Raw genomic sequence first — 14,369 nt, 5'->3', positions numbered from 1 at the left:
GGGGACTGTCCAAGCTGTGATGGGGCGGAGACCTGTGGATTGCTGTGGGGATAACTGTACCGAGGCTGCCATCATGGCTGCTGTATCCACACTTTTTGCTCCATGACTACAGCTCCTGTGGATTCAGAAGCCATTATTGTAGCCTCATTTTCCCCACTTCTGAATCTGGAGTGGTCCTGACTTGCGTTGGCCAGTAGAATGTGCCACAGTCCCAGTGTGCCAGGTTCGAGCCTAGGCCTTGTAGGGGAGGGGAGGCAAAACTTTACCTTTAGACATCTTGGGCTTCCAGCTGGGGCTCTGCTGTGGTTTGAATGTGTCTCCCAAAGTTCATGTATTGGGAACTTGAACCCCACTGCGGCAGTGTTGGAAGGTAGGGCCTACCGAGCTGTGATTAGGCCGTGAGGACTCTGCCCTCATGGAGGGATTAATGCTGTCACTGCAGGAGTGGATTGGTTATCGGGGGAGTGGTGCCTTCTCGATGAACTAGCTCGAACCTTTTCTGTCTCTCTCGCCCTCTCTTTGCCCGTCCACCATGTGCGGACTTCGGCCACACTAGGACGCAGCAAGAAAGCCCTTGCCGGATGCTGGCTCCTAGACCCCGGGCTTCCCAGCCTCCAGAACTGTGAGCCGATACATTTCTGTTCATTATGAATTACCTGGGATGTGGTGTTGTGTCATAGCAGCACAACGCATACTGAGATAGGCTCTGTAACAAAAGGACAGATTCACTAGAGAAACAGTTTATTAATGCATGCAGCACACATCATGTGAGACAGACCTCAGCACAAGTAGCTTGAAGTGTTAGCTTAGACCTCCAGAATGTACAGCATCTTCAAAAAGAAAAATAAATTTGTATAGAAATGACAGGACCAGACCGGGCGCAGTGGCTCAGGCCTGTAATCCTAGCACTCTGGGAGGCCGAGGTGGGAGGATTGTTTGAGCTCAGGAGTTCAAGACCAGCCTGAGCAAGAGCGAGACCCCATCTCTACTAAAAATAGAAAAAAATTAATTGGCCAACTAAAAATATATAGAAAAAATTAGCCTGGCATGGTGGCACATGCCTGTATTCCCAGCTACTCAGGAGGCTGAGGCAGCAGGATCTCTTGAGCCCAGGAGTTTGAGGTTGCTGTGAGCTAGGCTGATGCCATGGCACTCTAGCCAGGGCAACAGAGTGAGACTCTGTCTCAAAAAAAGAAAAAAGAAATGACAGGACCAAGGAAAGCAGTTATAGAGTTCCAAAGGTAGGAAACTGTGGGGAGGTAAATATATGAGAGGAACCTAATGGAGAAGGGTTTGCTAGGTGCCGTCTCTGGCTGAGAAGAGTTTAGAGTTGTTTCTAGTGAAGGAGAATTTACATCTTGCCTTTGGGCAGAAAAGTGGGGAGGGAAGCAGAGGTTTTTCTACATTTCCTGCTTCTTAGTTGCCTTTAGCTATAAATAATTTTATGTCAAAGAGGCATATTTTGGGATGACGTGTTCTGCTTCCCTCAACCTGAAGAGAACCTGCGTGCTTTTCCTCTGCTGCGGTCCTCTGCCCTGCCATGGGAAAGCCCAAGCCAGCCGGCCAGACAACAGGGACCATGTGGAGGAGAGTCCAGTTGTCCCGGTCAAGGCCATCCTAGACCAGTCAGCCCCTCCCCAGCCCACCAGCTGAGCAGCACCCGCCACTTCTGCTCTACCCTACTGGCCAAGCAGGTCCCAGGGCAGCCCAGACTCAGAGGTGGGGAAACTGACTCCACCCCTTGACAGGAGGACCTGTGAGGACACAGGAGCGAGACCACCTAAGACCAGAACTGTCTTAGTCCTAGACTTTGGAGCAATAAAAATGCTCATTCCATTGAAATCATTTGAGTTTGGGGAGGTTAGTTACGTAGCATCGCCTAATGGGTACAGTGGAGGCTGGAGCGCTCCTGGCGGCCTGTAGCTCCCGCCTTTCCACAAGAGTCCAGGCTGCACCTCTCTGCTGCTGGGGCTGGAATGATCCCCAGCCCTTACCTGTGAGCTCTGTCATGCAAGTGGGAAGTGTGTAGTTCTAGCCATGACCAACAGTCAGCGTCAAGCGTGCTTGCTGCCTCTGCTATGGGGGTGGGAGTTCAGGAGGGGACAGGGAAAGTATGAGAGGCCTTGGTGGGAGGGAAATGTTTCCTGTTACCTTCCTGCTGCACAGAACCCATCAACTATATGATACCAATGATTCCCCAACACATCCCTCACGTGTACAGGTTTAAATCAGTCGTTTTCATTTTCTGCCTAACTAATGGGTAAAAAATGTCATTTGCTGGTGTTGTAATCTGCATTTCTTTAATTTCTGGGGCCGCTGAGCGTCTTTTCATGTCCATTCATCAACTGCATTACTTTGTCTTTGTTAAGGGCTTTGCTCATTTTTTCTGTGGAGTTCCTGGTCCCTCTCTTGATTATGCTGTGTCACTTTTGTTGCAAATACTTTCTCCTAGTCTGTCATCTGTTTTTAACCTACACTGTGGTGCTTTTCCCTAAGGCTTCTTTTAAAAAGCAGCTTGATTGAGACATAATTGATATCCAATATCTACATATATTAACATATTAACTGCCATGAGAGTTGTATTAATATTTAACTCACCCTAATTTTGACCATGGGACCGTGTGAAGCTTATATAAAATCTTACTTGTTGACGTTATCATTGTTACACTTAATATTGACAACTTAATACTAAAAACATGGATTAAATGAATAGAGTTGATAAATTTCATTTTTCTATTTACATTAACCTTTAAATTACACTCGAAGTTTTTATTCTGTATTCATAATAAAACACTGTGAACCCAAGGAAAAGTTTCAACTTTTTTGTGTGTCAGTTATGTGTTAAAAGTGTAGAATGTGATTAAACATATGGATATACCTGTGAAATCAAACTGCCACCTCACCACGGTCAATTCCTGAAAGTCTCATCCTGCGTATCATACTGTTGAACACAAATCCTTATCTTCCAGCTTCTGGATTTTGCATCTTGTTCCAAAGACTTTGTCCTCCTCAAGATAACAAAAGTGGTATTCACGTTTGCTTCCAATGCTTTGGTAGTAAGTGTTTCACGTTTGGATCTATAATCTCATGGAATTAATGTTGCTGACCAGGGTGAAGTGAGGTCAGGTTATCTTTATTTTTTCAGGTAGTCTGTTCTCCCAGCGCCCTCTACTGAATGATCTCGATCATCACACACTCGATCCAGCAGGGGCTGGAGTCTGTTCCTCCCTCACATGCCCTCTGTGCACCAGTGGATCTGCTGGGCTATTCCTTTAGGCCCAAGGTCATGACTCCTGTGCTAAAGTCAAAGGGGTTAGCCCCCTCCCCTCACAAGTTAATCGACTTGGATTTAAGCATCACCTTCTCCCAGTGGATTCTTTGACAATACAGATACGTCCCCACAGAGAAACCCCTTATTCCATGAATGACTCTTCAGAGCATGATCCTCCAAAACTAGAGCAAAAGCCTTGTTGCAGTGGAACGGACTGGCCAACGACACTCTTCAACTCCACTCATTCATGCAGCACACCTTGTGGTTCAGCACCCACCAGGCACCAGGCTGTTATAGGTGCTAGAGCAGGGAACAAGACTAACAGAAAGAAAAACCTTGTCCTTCTGGAACTTGCATTCCGATGGTGGGGAGACAGACAATGAATAATAAATTTAATAAATAGCTACACGATGCAGAGTATTAGAACCTGCCAAGGATTCAAGTGGGCAAGGAGCAGGGGATTAGGAATGTGTGTTTGGGGTCTGAATTATGATGTTTAATGGGTGTAGGGTACGCCTCAATGAGAAAGTAACATTTGAGCAAAGTCTTAAAGGAGGTGAGGGCATGAAGGGTAACTATGAGGAGAGTGTCTTGGAGGAGGATAGAGCTAATATGAAAGCCCTAAGGAGGGGAAGGATCTGGCATGTTGGAAGAACAGCAAGGAGCCGGAGTGTCGTGTGACTGACTGAAGGCAGAGCGCTAGAAGATAAAGTCAGAAGGTCAGAGGGAGAGAATCAGACTATGTAGGGCCTCAGCAGTCTTGGTGAGGACTTTGGCTTTTACTTGGAGTAGAAGAGAGGGTGCCTGAGGCCACTCTTGCTCTTATTGCCTCCTCGGGTGAATAAACATACATAGAAATATAATGTCATATATATGTGTAATATGTCAGACACCAGAAATAATAGAACAAGTACCCCATTTGTTATAATTTTACTGTTTTTGTTAATATCCTGAATGAATATATAGTTACTTTTGCAAGTACTTGAACTTGATTAAATTTAATCAATCTATCCTCTTCTTTAACATAGATTTCCCCCTTCACTTCACATTTCTGGGATTCAACCTATTGCTGTTCATTTATTTTCACTACTTTATAGTATTTTGTTGAAGATTATACCACAGTTTTATCTATCTATTTGTCTTGAAGCACACTTGGCTTGTTTTCAGTTACTTTCTATTACAGTGCTACCGGGAACAGTCTTGTACATATCACTTGGTACAAACTCTATGGGTGTTCACCTGGGAGTGAGGTAGCTGGATCATGAACATCTTCATTCAGCATTATTCCAAAATGGTTATATCAATTTATACCTCCAGAATTCCAGCTGCTCTACAATGACAATAATAATGGGCATTCTCAGACTTTATAATTTTTCGCTATTTGGTGGTTGACAAATGATAACTCGCTGTGACTTCATTTTGTGTTTCACTGATTAATAATGAGGGTAAGCATTTTTTCCTATTTTTTGTTGGCCATTTGTATTTTCTCTTTGATTAAGTACCTATGCAAACCTTTTGCCATTCTCTTAGAGATCTTTAGGAGTGCTTTATATATTCGCCATATTACACTTTTGTCAGTCACATGCATGGCAAATATTTTCTCCTAGTTTGTGGCTTGTGTCTTCACTTTCTTTATGGTAACTCTTAAATAACACAAGTTCTTATATTAAGGTAATGACACTTATTAATCCTTTTCTTTATGCACTGCTGTTTGTATCTAGCTTAAGAATTATTTTACTTTTCTGAATATAAATATATTCTACATTGTCTTCTAAAATTTTACAGTTGTGCATCTCACTATAAGTGAAAAAAGGGAGGTTTGGGTTTCCAAAAACAGAAAGCACACCTAGTTTTTGTTGGTTTTCTATTCGTTTCTAATTGTCTTCCAGATTTGTGTCTCCTGGAGTTTGTATTGCCTTTCATTTTCATTGCAAGAAGAAATAGGCTTCTTCGCACAATCAATAAATTTTGAACTTTCTAAGTATTTGTCTGTATTGAAAGCAATTTCATTATTCTTCCTGAGAACACTTTTCTTTCTGTTTTAATCTAGATGGGGGCGCTAGTGAGACTATTTATGGCACAGAAGTTAGTTCAACACTCCTGGTCAATTCCACTATTTCCTGTATTGCACATGTTTCTAATTTTTGATTATCACTCTTTTGAGTTTGCTGGAGTGTATCTTCATCTTCCTCAGAAAGGGCACATGAAACATAGTTTTTCCGAGTCCTGTAAGTCTAAATGTCTTTTTTTCAAATCTCTCAATCATAATTGGACTGAGGTAGAATTTAAAAATCCAAATACTCTTTCCTAATGTATTACATAATTGATTCCGATGTAGCCCTAAAATAATTGGTTTCTTCCACTTCTAATAGACTCTGCTAGCCTGGAAAATATGCCAAAAAGACAGGATTGCTAAAGGTCATTATTTTTTTTAGACTTTTTTTAAAAATATATTTTATTCTTTATTTATTTGTTTTGGGTTTTTTTATTCATCTGGAAAAACTAGCAACACATAGCCTTTATACTTACTATTTTTATATTAGATAAGCTTCTTGGTTGATGCGAAAAGCCAATTGTAGTATTAAGGAACTGGCATGAGAAAGCTTCCAAAACAAAGAATTCAAGAGGGAACTCTAAGAAACAAACTTGTTAATGTTTCTTGAATTAAAAGGAAAATATTAGCCAGGCATGGTAGCTCACGCCTGTAATCCTAGCACTCTGGGAGGCCGAGGCAGGCAGATTGCTCAAGGTCAAGAGTTCAAAACCAGCCTGTGCAAGAGCGAGACCCTGTCTTTACTATAAATAGAAAGAAATTAATTGGCCAACTAATATATAAAGAAAAAATTAGCCAGGCATGGTGGCACATGCCTGTACTCCCAGCTACTCGGGAGGCTGAGTCAGAAGGATCGCTTGAGCTCAGGAGTTTGAGGTTGCTGTGAGCTAGGCTGACGCCATGGCACTCACTCTAGCCTAGGCAACAAAAGACTCTGTCTCAAAAAAAAAAAAAAAAAAAAAAAAAGGAAAATAGTATATAATTTGCACACAAAATTTTTAATTTAAAATAAGTTAAGCTTTCAAAAAATCATTTTCCCTTCAAATATTGAAGGTATTAGTGCATTGTTGTCCAGCCCCCTTCAATTGGCTGCTGAACCATCTCAATATCTTTCTTTGTAGGTGACCTGTAGTTTGTCTCTGGAAGTGTTTTAGGGATTAAGTAGTTCTTCTTTGTACCTTCCTTCCTTCCTTCCTTCCTTCCTCTCTCTCTTTTCTTTTCTTTTCTTTTCTTTTCTTTTCTTTTCTTTTCTTTTCTTTTCTTTTCTTTTCTTTTCTTTTCTTTCTTTCTTTCTCTTTTTCTGTCTTTCTTTTTCTTTGCCGGCCTTGAATATTCAATAGACCACAATTATGAAAAAAGCCTGTCAACATTAATCACTCTGTCACACGCCCAAAGAGTCCTATAGAAAATATCTGTAAATCACATAAGAACTTTTAATTTCAACTACTATCACAAAATGTTTCCACATCAATGACTTCCTAATTATCTGAGGCATCTTTAAAGTCTTTTGCTCTTTTTATTCCTAAGTCAAGGAATGAAATAGATTTGAAAGTTATATGTAAAAAAGTGGAAGGCCAAGATTATCATTATGTTTGAAAATGTTTAAAATGACATTTCAGATACTCGGACTAACCTAAACAGAAATTTTAGTAAGCTATTGGTCATTTTTTAAACAGTTTTTAAAAGATGTGATTTATATGCCATAAAATTCATGTGTGTCAAGTGTACACTTCAATGATTTTTTTCATAAATGTTCAGGGTTGTGCAAACATCACCACAATCCAGTTTTAAAATATTTCCATCACCCCAAAGAGATCCCCAGTGCCAGTCTGCAGTCACTCCTCATTCCCACCTCTAACCCCAGGCAACCCTAATCTCCTTTCTGCCTCTACAGATCTGCCTTTTCCAGACATTTCATATCAATGAAATAACACAATATGTAGTTGTTTGTGTCTGGCTTATTTTACTTAATACTCAATATTTTAAAATTGAGATATAATTACATATAAAATTCAGCATTTTAAAGTATGATTTTTATTCTTGGTTAAGAAATTACACAAGCATGGATTTTTTTCCTCATTCATTCTCTTAGGCACTTGATGAGTACTTGTTTCTCTTCAGGTCTGTATCATTGATATTTTTAAAATTTCTTTCTTGCTCTTTTTCTCTGTTATTGTTTCCTGAAATGCCTATTAGTTAGACAGTCCTCTACTCTTCCATTTTGTATTTGCCTCTAAAGTTCATTTCCTCAACTTTATTTTTAGATTCATCTATTACATTGTAAAATCTGGAGGTTTTCATTTTTAATTCCTAAGAGCTCTTTCTTATTCTCTGTTCATTTTTCATAGCATCATGCTTTGGTTTTATGAATATAGTATCTTCTTGAGACTCTCTGGGTATGCTAAGTAAGAAAAATTACTTATCTTCTGTTTCCCAAATTTTCTGTTTCTTCCAGGGTCAGCTGGAATATCTGTCCAGCCTGTTCTATTTGTGGGTGGGCAGGGGATGAAGGAAGAAAGGAGGAACTGGCAGAGCTGCTCTGCTCCATACCTCAACTCTCAGTAGATCCTGTGTCTCACCTCCCTCCTTATCCCCTTCTCAGCCTCTGGAGGGTTCTTCCTCCTTCCTGGCTTCCTTTTGGGTTATGGCTCCCTTCTCCAAAACATGGTGTAAAGGTCAACCACTAGACTCTGGAAACAACACCTAAGTTCAAATTCCTACTTAGCCACCCATTAACTTTGTGATCTTCGCCAAATTATTTTTTCTCTTTTATATATCAGTTGCATCTGTGAGATGGGAATAAAAACAATCACTGAGTTGTTTGGGTTCCTAAGAGAATGCATAGCTAGCATTTGGTTTGGTGACACATAGTAAAAGGTTCAACTAATATTTACTAGTATTCAACAAAAGCCTCTCCATCCACTGGGTGCGGTGTCTTAATGCCTGTAATCCTAATACCCTGAGAGGCTGCGATGGGAGGATCTCTTGAGGTCAGGAGTTTGAGACCAGGCTGAGCAAGACCGAGAACCCATCTCAAGAAAAAAATAGAAAAATTAACTGGCATGGTGGCACATACCTGTAGTCCTACCTACTCAGGAGGCTGAGGCAGGAGGATTGCTTGAGCCCAGGAGTTTGAGGTTGTTGTGAGCTAGGATTGTGCCACTGCACTCTAGCCCAAGCAACAGAGCAAGATTCTGTCTCAAAATAAATAAATAAATAAAAATAAAAGCTTCTCCATCTCCTGGAACTTTGTGGAAATCACTTATCCTTGGTAACATCCCTTCCAAAACTCTACTGTTATTAGCTGCTATGGTCTGAATGTGTTCCCTAAAATATATGTGCTGGAAGCTAATGGCCAATGGTGGAGTCTTTATGAGCTGATTAAGTCAGGACAGAGCCCTCATGGATGAGATTAGGAGGCTTACAAAAGAGTTTGAGATTAGCCTGAAGAATCTTAACAAAAAAGATAGAAAATAATAATCATAAAAAGAGTTTGAGAGAGTAGGTTCACCCTCTTCCACCATGGAAGGACACCTAGGCAGTACCATCTATGAGGAATGGGCCCCAACCAGACACGGAATTTGCTGATGCCTGGGTCTGCACCTCCTAGCTTCCAGAAACGTGAGAGAATAAGTTTCTGTTATTTATAAATTATTCTGTCTCAGATATTTTGTTATGGCAGCATAAACGGACTAAACATAGCTTATTCCATTTTATAATTTTCCTACTTTCATCTTAATAGCACTTCTGAGCGAAGGTTAGTCAAAAATGGAACGTATCTTGAAAATTTTTTATTTTATTTAAAACTAAGTACCACTCCATAGAGACTGTATACACAGTCTGGATCTCTTCTAGGTCCCACATCAGCCTTTCAATGGGATCTTTCTACCGTCAGCTTTAGAGAGCTTGCTTGTTCCCGTTGACGAAGGTTTCACGAATACCGGGGTCCAGTCTTAGCCATTACAGAACAACATTACAAATCTGTTATTGTCACTGCTCTGTCAGATCGCTTTTTAAATCTACACGTCTGTCGTGGTGGGGCGCGTGTCATTCCCTACTTTCCTATAGGTGGCGCCTCAGAGAAGGGCAGAGTAGAGCGCGCTCTGCTGGAGACGGAGGGATGTCTCCAGTAGGGGGCGTGCCCGTGGGGACGGGTCTCTGCGCGGCGTACGCAACGCCAGGGGCGGGAACACCTATGGTCCCTCCCCTCCCATCCGCAGCACCCTGTGATTGGAGGGAGGAACTTTCACTTGGCAGCGCCATTGGGTGGAAGAAGAGGGCCCGGGTTGGAGGGGACGCTGAGGATGCTGAGGCGCGGGAGCGGGCCTCTGCAGCACTTCGGGCGCTCGTCCCTCATGTCCCTATGGTGAATGGGTGGCGGGATGGAGCGCGAGAAGAGTAGCGACAGCGGGGGGTCGTCTGGGGTCCTGCAGCAAATCCTCAGCCAGAAGTTCGTGCTGCGTGTGGGCGACGGGACCCTGTGCCCCAACTTCACTTCTCTCTGCTTCTGCCCAGGTACGGCCCCGCGCCTGCGCACTTGCGCGCCCCGCCGCCGCCTCCTCAGTCGGGCTGAGGGGCATCCCTAGTCCTCAAACGCGGGCGGGGGCCTAACCTATCATTCATTTGGCGCCATTCCGGTCCTGGAGGGAGGTTCCCGCTCGCTCACCCGAGGGCACCTTCCCCCCCACTACCCACCATCGTCACCTCCTCGCCGGACCCTGATGCCGAGCCACCCCGAGCCCTCGCTGGGGGCGAGGTCAGAGGGGGCGGCCTCAGGTGGACCCAGTGGCTGTAAGGAGCTCGGACGTCCCCCGTTCCCCCTCCCTTCCCCCGAGCTGGCCTTGCCCTTTGGATTGTCCAAGCGTCCCAGGTGCTGACTTTCACCCCACTGAGCCCGGGAGGCAGTCGTCCCTGTCCTGTTTGGTTCCTCCTGTGGGAGGGGGACTCGGCTTGGGGCGTCCCTGCCTGGCAGAGGGGAGGTCACATCTCACTCCCTTTGGTTGTCTCTTATCGCCGGCACCTTCGTCCAAATCCACCCTGTCCACCAGCTTCTCTTCCTAGGAATCACCTTGGAAGAACTGTTGCCCAGTCTCCCACTCACTCCCTCAAGATTCTGGACACAGCTTCTTTTTAACTCTTCCTACTCCTGCTGGAGCTTCAGTTTGGCCTAGTAGAAGGATTTTTCGGTTATAATACAAGGAAGAACTCTTCCATGTTCAAAAAGTTGAAAGGAGGAGAAGTTAGTTCACTTCTCAAAGTGATTTTTTTAGGCTGTGAGGAGAAGGCATAGTTATTTGTGTTGGGCCATTAAAGGCAAGAAGACGACTGAGGCCCATGGCTGTGGGAGGAGGCGGCTCCCCAGCTGAGTTGACTGACAGGTTTGTAACACTCAGAAAAAGGTGTCCTGAGACACAGCAAAGGGAAGAAGGTTGGGATTACTGACTGCAGTCATAACCAGGCACTAGTGATTTTTTTTGTTTGTTTGTTTTGTTTTTGAGACAGAGTCTCACTTTGTTGTCCAGGCTAGAGTGAGTGCCCTGGCGTCAGCCTAGCTCACAGCAACCTCAAACCCCTGGGCTCAAGCGATCCTCCTGCCTCAGCCTCCCGAGTAGCTGGGACTACAGGCATGCCCCACCATGCCTGGCTAATTTTTTCTATATATATTAGTTGGCCAATTAATTTCTTTGTATTTATAGTAGAGGCAGGGTCTGGCTCTTGCTCAGGCTGGTTTTGAACTCCTGACCTCGAGCATTCCGCCAGCTTCAGCCTCTCAGAGTGCTAGGATTACAGGCATGAGCCACTGCGCCCGGCCAAGGCACCAGTGATTTCTCATGCGCTGGTTAGTGACTGCCACATGCCCTGCACTGGACACCTGTGGGACTTCTGTGTATTACTTCCCTAGGGATTTTCTTGGACAGGTCTGTGAAATAGCTGATAAGGTCATAACCCAGATAGGGCAGATACAGATGTTAATTTGTATGCATGCCTAAAATGAGAATCTGGCAGTTTAAGTTATTTCAAAAGGTACTAGCATCACATTGGACAATGATTAAAAAAAAAATATATATATATATATATATATATATAGTGCTCTGGAGACCTGTCTGGAAAATGTTCTTACAGTCTGGAGGCACTAGTGGGACCAGATGAATCTGTTTTTGTTCCTGTTCCCCCAGCTCTATTTAAAAAAATTTCAAACCTAGTGAAAAATGGAAAGAACAGTACAACAAAGGTGCCCTTTAGATTCAGTAATATGTTGACTCCTCGGCTTTCTCTCTCTAAACATATATATGTATATATGCATACATCTCACCTTTCTACGAAGCCATTTGATAGGAAATTGCAGACATCGTGACACTGGTGCCTTATACATAAGTCTTCTAAACAACATTTCCTGTCATAATCAAGGGTCATAACTCAAGGTCAGTGTGAGGCCAGCTGAAAGGATGGCTGAGTGCTGAGCCTCACACTACCCACGTGGTTCAGGTTTCTTCCATTACTGTTGGTTGGGGTCAAATTGATCTTGAGCCTCTGCTCAGAAATGAGGTGACTCAGCTGCAGAGGTTATAGGAGCAGGGAGCTGGCCATTGTAAACCCTTTTTGTTAATACAGACTCACCTAGAGGGTTCTCCTGTGTAGCTTTTCTCCTTCACTGCAATGTGTGTGTGAAAATATATTCCTAAAGAAATAAGCTCTTGGCTGGGCACGGTGGCTCACACCTGTAATCCTAGCTCTCTAGGAGGCCGGGGCAAGAGGATCCCTCAAGGTCAGGAGTTTAAAACCAGCCTGAGCAAGAGTGAGACCCCGTCTCTACTAAAAATAGAAAGAAATTAATTGGCCAACTAAAAATACATAGAAAAAATTAGCCAGGCATGGTGGTACATGCCTGTAGTCCGACCTACTTGGGAGGCTGAGGCAGTAGGATCGCTTGAGTCCAGGAGTTTGAGGTTGCTGTGAGCTAGGCTGATGCCATGGCACTGAAGCCCAGGCAACAGAGTGAGACTCTGTCTCAAAAAAAAAAAGTAGCTCTTTGAGGGCAGGGTCTTTAGTCTTTTTTTGTTTTTCACTGATGTTCCTGGCATATAGAATGAGCTATATAAATATTTGATGAATGAATAAATTCTGAATGTTTGTATTAGTTTGCTGTTGCTACTATAATTAATTGCTTCAAACTTAGGAGCTTAAAACAACACAGATTTTATCATCTTACAGTTCTTGAGGTCAGAAGTCAGAAATGGGTCTCCTTGGGTTAAAACTAAGGTGTCAGCAAGGCTGGATTCCTTCTGGAGGCTCTAGGAAGAACTTATTTCCATACCTTTTCCAGCTCGTAGAAGCCACCTGCATTCCTTGGCACATGGCCCCTTTCTCTTCTTGAAAGTCAGCAATACGACATCTTCACATCTCTCTGACTCTGACCTCCTGACTCCCTTTTACTAGGACCCTTGTGATTACATTACACCCATCTGGAAAATCCAGGATACTCTCTGTTCATACCATTGCAAGGTCTTTAATGTAATCACATCTACACAACCTTTTTGCCAGGTAAGGTTATGTAGCCAAAGGTTTTAGGGAAGAGGATGTGAACATCTTTGAGGGCCCATTCTACCACCATGCTTATTCTCATTTCTGTTATAATCTTTTATTAGGGATGAATTATCTGACTTATACTTCACCATAGGGAATGACGTGCATTTAGCTCACAAGGTAAACAAAGCTGACGTAATGCACTCAATCTGAAGCAGTGAACAAGGAAATACCGTAGTCTATGTAGACAAAGATTTTTGATAGTGTGTTCAGCCAGAGAAATGAAAAGTGCCATATGATGATCAATAAATAGCTATTAAATAAATGACATATTGAAGTTCAGTAGATTAAAGGGAAATCACTTTGTGTTTTACAAAAGGTTTTATAGATCCAAGTTTGCCTTTGCTATTAGAGTGCTGTAGCAATCCCATCCATCTAAAAGTGTTTTTATAAACTATTCATCTAATATAATAAAGCCTCTTTTTTTCCCCGCTTGAAGTGACTTAAGTGGTGCTACATAAAATATGTAGGCACTGAAGGCTAATGGATGTGGCTTAGGGTAGTGGGGTGCACTGTGCCTCACCTTCTCAAAACCTCAGGGAGGTGCTGGCCTGCTAAGCCATGTCCTGTTTACAAATTGGCCTTTTAGGAAAATTGAGAGGTGTCTTGGTCTCCTAGCAGGCCTCATGTGCTGTGCTCTAGGGGAATTCAGGGCTGGTGAGTCTTGCTGTCTCAACTTGGGCTGCCATAATGAAATACCACAGCCTAATTGTCTTAAACAGCTATGTTTAAGAAGTTTTGGAGTCTAGGAGTCTGAGATCAGGGTGCCAGTGTGGTCAGGTTCTGCTGAAGGCCCTCTTCCTGCCTTGCAGAGGGCTACCTTGCTAAGTACCAACATGCCAGAGAAAGAGAAACATGAAGAGATTGAGATCTTTTCTTCTTGTAACACAACAGTTCTATAGGATTTAACACAGGAATTTGGGAGCACACAGTTCAGGCCTTAGCAGTTGGGTAGCACACTTGTGTTCACATCTACTTTTTCTGGAAGTTACTAGCTTAGTATGTTTGGCAGATCAAGGTCTGGCATCTCTGGTCACTGCCCTGATGGTTCTGAGGTACCAGGTGGGAAGCCAGGTGCTGGCAGTGCCTTGGGCCACTGCAGAAAGCAGTACTTATCTCTAAAACTCAGGGAGCTCCAGCAGAAGCCTTGAATAGCAGAGGCTCAGAGGTGGTCTCAGATCAGTGGTGGCAGACAGCAGCCATGTGGTGATTGCCCTAAATTCATGGAGGCAGGTTTGTAGTCATATCCCATTTGTCCAGTTTGGGGCAGTGAATTCCTGGTGCTATCATAGAACCTTCTTGCAGGCTAGATGTTAAGGTGGTTAGTGTCAGAGTGATTTGGGGAGTGGTTGGTGAGAGCTCTGGGATTGAAGATGGTGCTTCTCCTTTGAAAGAAAATTTCACAGTGTTGTGCTGTTGGCTTGGGGACCAGCTAGTAGTGGGTGGTATACGGGGGACCTT

This window comes from Microcebus murinus, chromosome 20 (genome assembly GCF_040939455.1).
Source record: "Microcebus murinus isolate Inina chromosome 20, M.murinus_Inina_mat1.0, whole genome shotgun sequence".
In the NCBI taxonomy this organism is placed as follows: Eukaryota; Metazoa; Chordata; class Mammalia; order Primates; family Cheirogaleidae; genus Microcebus; species Microcebus murinus.
Note: the sequence above shows the minus strand (reverse complement) of the source record.